The sequence below is a fragment of the Tamandua tetradactyla genome, chromosome 4 (assembly GCF_023851605.1).
Source record: "Tamandua tetradactyla isolate mTamTet1 chromosome 4, mTamTet1.pri, whole genome shotgun sequence".
Lineage (NCBI taxonomy): Eukaryota > Metazoa > Chordata > Mammalia > Pilosa > Myrmecophagidae > Tamandua > Tamandua tetradactyla.
Genome location: NC_135330.1, coordinates 48473166 through 48479326, shown reverse-complemented (window position 1 = coordinate 48479326; position 6161 = coordinate 48473166). Strand labels below are relative to the sequence as shown.

Here is a 6161-nt window from a genome sequence, read left to right as displayed (position 1 = left end):
ACAAATAGACTAAACCCTGTGGATATTTTATTTGCCCTAATTATTTATCTGAGTCCTTGATTATTCAGTGAAGCAGGTAAAAGTGAAATAGTGAACTACAAAAAATAGAAGATAATATAGAATATCTATGACTGAAAATTTGCAAAGTATCAATTTTCTCTATGAAGACATGTTGAAGTTTCTATTTACATGTCATTGTCATTACAGTAAGTTTCTATACATTTTGTTAGTTAAAATGAATAAGTAATAACTTGCTAAAGATTCACTGATGTTACCTTTACATATATAGAAAACTCAATTTCTAATATAAATGGACATGAAAAAATAAATAAGAAAAACCCTATGTAAATGAATACCGTAAGAAGAAATCCACAGCCAATACTAATGTACCCTTTTTAATGTGTGAGCGCTTAAAGCTGTCATTTATAGTATTTTCCTTACATTTTATACTCAGAAACCTATGCTTCTCTTTTTTATCTGTCCCTTAGAGGTTACAAATGGTGAATCAAGGTAGAGGGGAAAGAGGTGACAGAGTTGGGTACAATGATTACAGCAAAAAGCAATACCTGAGAGCCAAGCAGGAAGAAAAAAGACTTATTAAAATAGCAGTAAAATAATAATTATTATGTATACATGTATATACACAATATCCATCTATTAATCATCTATTTATTTATCTATAGCAGTCATGAAAAGCCTAAATATTGTTTTGAGGAGGTATCATCATTTTTTTAATGTGGAAATCCACCTGTTATTGTCTCTTGGCAATTCCTGGTATATGAGATATGCAATTCAATTTGAAATCTGGTATTTTAAAGTGAAATTTATTAGTTTTGTTATTTTTAAGACATCAGAATAAAATTCCAATTAGAGATAATGAGGTAAAGGAATTTTTAACTTTGGTTCCTTCCCTCAAAATCACCAAGTCAATGAAAATAATTAAAAGTAAAGAAAAAATAAACTAAGAGGATGACCACAATTGAAAAGCAGAAACTAAACTTTACTTCTTGCTCATATACTGTGAAATTTGGACTAAGAAGATGTTGAGAGCGAACACATGCTTGCTTGGACCTTGAGAAGGAGACATATCCTGAAAAGTCACAATCCTGAAAAGTAGCTGGCCCCATTCAACTAATAATAAAGGACTGATTCAGAATCTGTGTATAAAAATGTAAGCAGAGGAAATAACCATAATTAATACTAGATGAAGAACACATATAAGAGGGGTAGTAACCAAAGAAACAGAGCACAAATAATTTTCAGATAGTACTCTGACAAATAATTTAAAAACTTACTGTTTTTAAAAAACAGTAAGAGAGAATATAGTATCTCCAAAGTCAGTGCATAAAGAAAACAGAATGAGATGAAAAGTTGGAGAAGCTCATAGACAAATGAAAAAAAAAGTTGGAGGAGCTCATAGGCAAAATATAATTAAAAATAAAACAGAATAGAGATAAAAACTGTATTAGAAGCAATAAAAGGAACATAAACACAACTGAAAACAGAATCAGGAGAATGATGAATCATCTTGATGAAGTGATCCAAAATGAAATGGGAAAGAATATGGATATAAACATGATTGTAGTGAATCCAGCCCATGCATAAACAGATAGAACTTTAATTCATTATTAGATTCTTTATTTCAAAGTTCTATCATTAAGGCTGATATATTGTGTAGTATACTAGTTATCTGTTGCATGGGCTGGATTCAAATTTAGTGACCTAAAATTTAGGTCACCCCCAAATTTAGTGACCTAAAAATGCTATATTTATTATGTCACTATCTCTGTGGGTTAGGAATCCGGGTGTGGATTTGTTGAATCCTCTGGCTCAGGGTCTCTTACAAAGCTGTGGAAGAGGTATCCACAAAGGCTGCAGTCATTTCAAGATCAGCCGGAGATAGATTTTTTAAGCTCTCACCTGATTATTGGTAGGATTTGGTTCCTCACAAGCTGTTGGGCTGGAGGTCTCAGTTCTTAGCTGGCTTTTGGCTAGAGTCACTCTAAAGACCTTGTCATTGTATCCTGTTCATTGAATAGTTCACAACATAGCAGTTTGCTTCATTAGCAAGCAAGAAAATGGAGTCGTGAAGGGAGTGTGGAAACAAGTTAGAAAGTCAAGGTCTTTGTCACTTAATCTTGGTGATAGTCCTTGCTTTTTCTATATTATATTCAATATAAAGATGTCACTAAGTCCAACCAACACTTATGGGTAAGGGATGTGGATACCATAAGGTTACAAGTAGCAGACACTAGGGATAATGGGGACCCATTTTTGAAGCTACCTATCACAGGTGGTATACCCGGTCAAACCGTTTTTGTGGATAGAGAGGTGGCCCAATACTAAATATAAATGGACTTATATGGCAGTGACAAATGGCTTTCTCTGTGGTAGAGGCTTGTAGATAGAGCTATAGGAGTAGGTAGGAAGTGTGAACATTTTTCTTTCACAACAAGAAGTATTCACCATGGAAGAGATACTAATTACCAACTAGAAAATGATTTGTCCAGATGATGTCAGCCAGCCTCCATCACTGGCCAAGACTGTGAACAAAGTGGCCAAAGTTGTAGAGATGGAGGCTGTGAAAGAGTCCCAACAGTATGTCATTTATTTGAGGATGATCAATCAGCCCAGCCATTACCACTGAATATTGAACTGCCAACAACAGGGACCAGTACTGAGACTCCAATATGTTACCATTCTTGAGGAGTCCAACCAGCCACTTAAAACTCAACTGTAATGGACCTGTTCCACCCTGACATACTGAAAGGTTTGTCCCATATGCTGAGGATGGGTTTGAATTTATAGCCTTTATGACCTTAGCTGGCCACTATGGGAGAGCTTACAGAATGTCTGATCCACTGGTTGAGGATCTCATATCACAACAGATCAGATTCCACTTTAGATCAAAAGAGGTGTGAGAGTAGACTCATGACTCTGGAAGCTATTGGTCTTATTACATATCCAAGCAGTCAGAAGTTGTAGTATGTTTCGATAGTGAAAGGTCTACCAAGGCAAAGTTACAAGTCATATCAGAGGCAGTACTTTATTAGGATGAGGAATAATTCTCTAGGAGATATACACCTTTGTATGGTGCTGTGCCCTCAAAAGGAGACATACGTAGGTTGAGAAACCAAGAGATGCAAATAGGTGAAATTCCTCTTCCTTTCACTCCTAGCAACCCATTTGGAACATTTTTATCACATACATCTGAATTCTGGGCTCTAAAGGATTAGAGATCTTCATCCAAAAATAGGAATAATTTTGCTAGGGAACGGTACAAGAGTCCAATTGATCTATAAACCACAGCTGCTCTTTGAGCACTTCCAGTTCCTGGCACTAAGGTATGAGCAGTAAAGAAGAGGCATTATCATCTTGGCAGGTATAATTGACCTTGATCATGAGAAAAAAATTGCTGTTACACGATGGGACTTTTGTTTGGTATCTAGGCAGGTCTGAAGATGCCTCTTTGTACTCCCATGCCCATTTGTGTTGAGTAGAGGCTCAGGTCCTTGAGAGGTGAGGATGTGGGTCACACCACTAGATAAACCATTTAAATCAGCAGACATGCTAGTCGAGGGTGAGTGGAATCTACAGTGGTTAGTGGAGAAAAGAGAAGTGAACTATCAGTTGTGCCCCTGAGACCAGGTGTAGTGGTAGGGGAAAAAGGTAATTTGTCACTCTAACCTTCTTTTCTCTAACCTTCTCTGAGAAAGAAGCTTACCAGAATCCTGAAGTTCTGTATTCCAAAGTTACCTGAAGAAATGGATCCAAACAGCAGAAGGGAATGGACTATGGAGATGAAGATGCACTGTTCAGAATCCCCCTCATGGAAGGACTTTTTGCCCCTGCTCCTGAGGGCAGATATTCTTTAGCCATCATTCCTTTCCAGGATTGGCTCAGCTGCAGTGAGCTCTCTTATCCAAGGTCATACCCTTCCCAAAGCACATCGAGTGACTAATCAAGTTGTGTTGGAAGTCATGGGAGCTCCAGAGTTTGCTGTGAAGTTGGCTGAGCCCGCATCAGATCTCCACTTCTCCCGCAGCGTAATTCTGCCAGTATTCCTTCCTTTACACAAGATTCCTTATTAAAGAGTCTACACTCTAAACTTCATTTGAGAGTCTGTTTTCTGGAGAACCCATCCTACAACAACTCCCTAAAAAGAGAAGTGTTATCCACTTCTGTAAACCATTTTGATTTTTCACTACTGTTTTAGGTTGGGTTTACACAGAGGCAGACCCTGATGCAAAAATGTGAGTGCAAGTACTTAGGAGGTGATTCCAGAAAGCAGAAGCATCTTTGGTAAGTGCATTGGGAAGGGAAGGAAGCAAATAAAGCATGCAGCATTAAGGAGGGTAGCACCATAGGTAATTGGACTCAATCTCTCCGGGGAACTTGGAGAGAGAGTATAGAACACAGCTCAAAATTAATCCCACCAAGAGGCAAAGGAGAGGGCTATTTACTCGCCCTCTCCCATGAGACATTGGCTGAGAGCTGCTCCTGGGAACTTTAAGGTCTGTGAACTGAGAGGAACAGTCAAGATCTGAAGCCCTCAGGTAAAGTCACCAGGTATTTGCATTTTGAAGCTTTTAGGCCAACGTGCAGGTGAATGATGAGTGTCAAAGGAGCATGGAATGGGAACCTACAGCATCTGCTACAATTATTCACGCATTCCCTAGGACGTGAATGAGAGATGAGGGTGGCGTGAACCCTATCTGAAATAACTAGGAAATATTTTAAGTTACAGATCACAGTCCCTCTGAATCTCTCTTTTGTCAGTTGATCAGATTTTTTTTTTCTATATATGTGCTGCCACAAGGTCTTATTTCATTATATTTTCTTCCTGTTTATAGTAAAGACTTTATATTGTGATCCATCAGGGCTTTGTCCCTTGAATCTCAAAACCCAGATTTTTTGAAAATCTGAAATCTCAACTTTAAGTTCTTGGTCTTTGTACTAAAATTTTTATCTTCAGGATGATTGTCCATGTTGTAAGTTTAAACGAGTTCATTTAGTAATCCAATTGGCTTACCTTTTAAACATATAGAATCTGCCTACCCTCTCACTAATATAAAAAGTGCGAATGTTAGGCTGTATGAAGAAATCAAGGAACTATGAAAGTAGATCAGCAAATTGAATTTAAATTAATTATCTCTTTAATGTACTTAAAAAATGTCAGTGAGAATGAGAGGTCAGCAGAAGTAAAAGTGGGATAATGTTCTTATTTATGGAGCATAAATTCAATAGATACTGTTTATATATTTTTAAAATGTAGATTAAAAGTACAATAGCTCATAATTTTTTCAACTTAAGAGAAATTTATGAATTTGTTATATATTGAAAAAGTATTTAATATATGTAAATTTTTTCATATCACTTATAGTTTCTTTTTATTTAAATTCAAGAATAATTACAAATTTTTATTTAAGCTGTAATGTATGGTAGAATCCCATTTTTTAAAAAAGCTTATGTAGATTTCTATCTTTCCTTTGATTTACATTTACATAGAAAAATGTATTTCTAAGTTTTAGGATTTTAGGGGTTTAAAAAGATGTGTTTGAACTATACTATTTCCTTTGATTATTTATAATGAGCATGTACAATTTTCATAAAAGTACTGATGTTGTTTAACCTTAACAAGGAAAATAAAAATAAAACAAAAAGGGGATAAACACCAGAATGTATTTATATTATTCTCAATTGATAGTGGAAACCCAAACAAATGTCAAATGCATTGCACCACTACTATTTAAAGAATACTATCATATGAACTTGAATTCATTAGAACCTTGCTCTCATTAAGTAGGAATTTGATTTTTTTTTTTTTTTGCTAAAAGCATAAGAATGCAAACATTTTTATCACAGATCATTTATTTTACTCTTAACCAATATGATATGGTGGACTGGATTCCTAATTAAATCTCTGAAATGTAGTCCACAATATGCACTGTATTAGTGACTCTGATGGAGCTTTTAAACTGGAATATACACTCATACTCACAGTGATCATATCTCTTTTACTTAAGAATTCAAAGGACCTGAACTACATTTCATAGTAGTGAAATGTTTTGAGACTATAAGCCAAAAGAGCAAATTGAAGAATAAAAAGATAATAAGCAGGCGGGCCACGGTGGCTCAGCTGGCAAGAATGCTTGCCTGCC

The 6161-nt window shown here is 35.9% G+C and overlaps 1 long non-coding RNA gene across 1 annotated transcript; it reads left to right on the top strand.

Annotated features, from left to right (window-relative positions):
* The first annotated feature begins 206 nt into the window (after positions 1-206).
* On the top strand, positions 207-4113 carry LOC143680779 (uncharacterized). The gene is made up of 2 exons (XR_013174175.1): positions 207-1930; positions 3717-4113. It is a non-coding gene; the product is annotated as an uncharacterized LOC143680779 (long non-coding RNA).
* The last annotated feature ends 2048 nt before the right edge of the window (positions 4114-6161 follow it).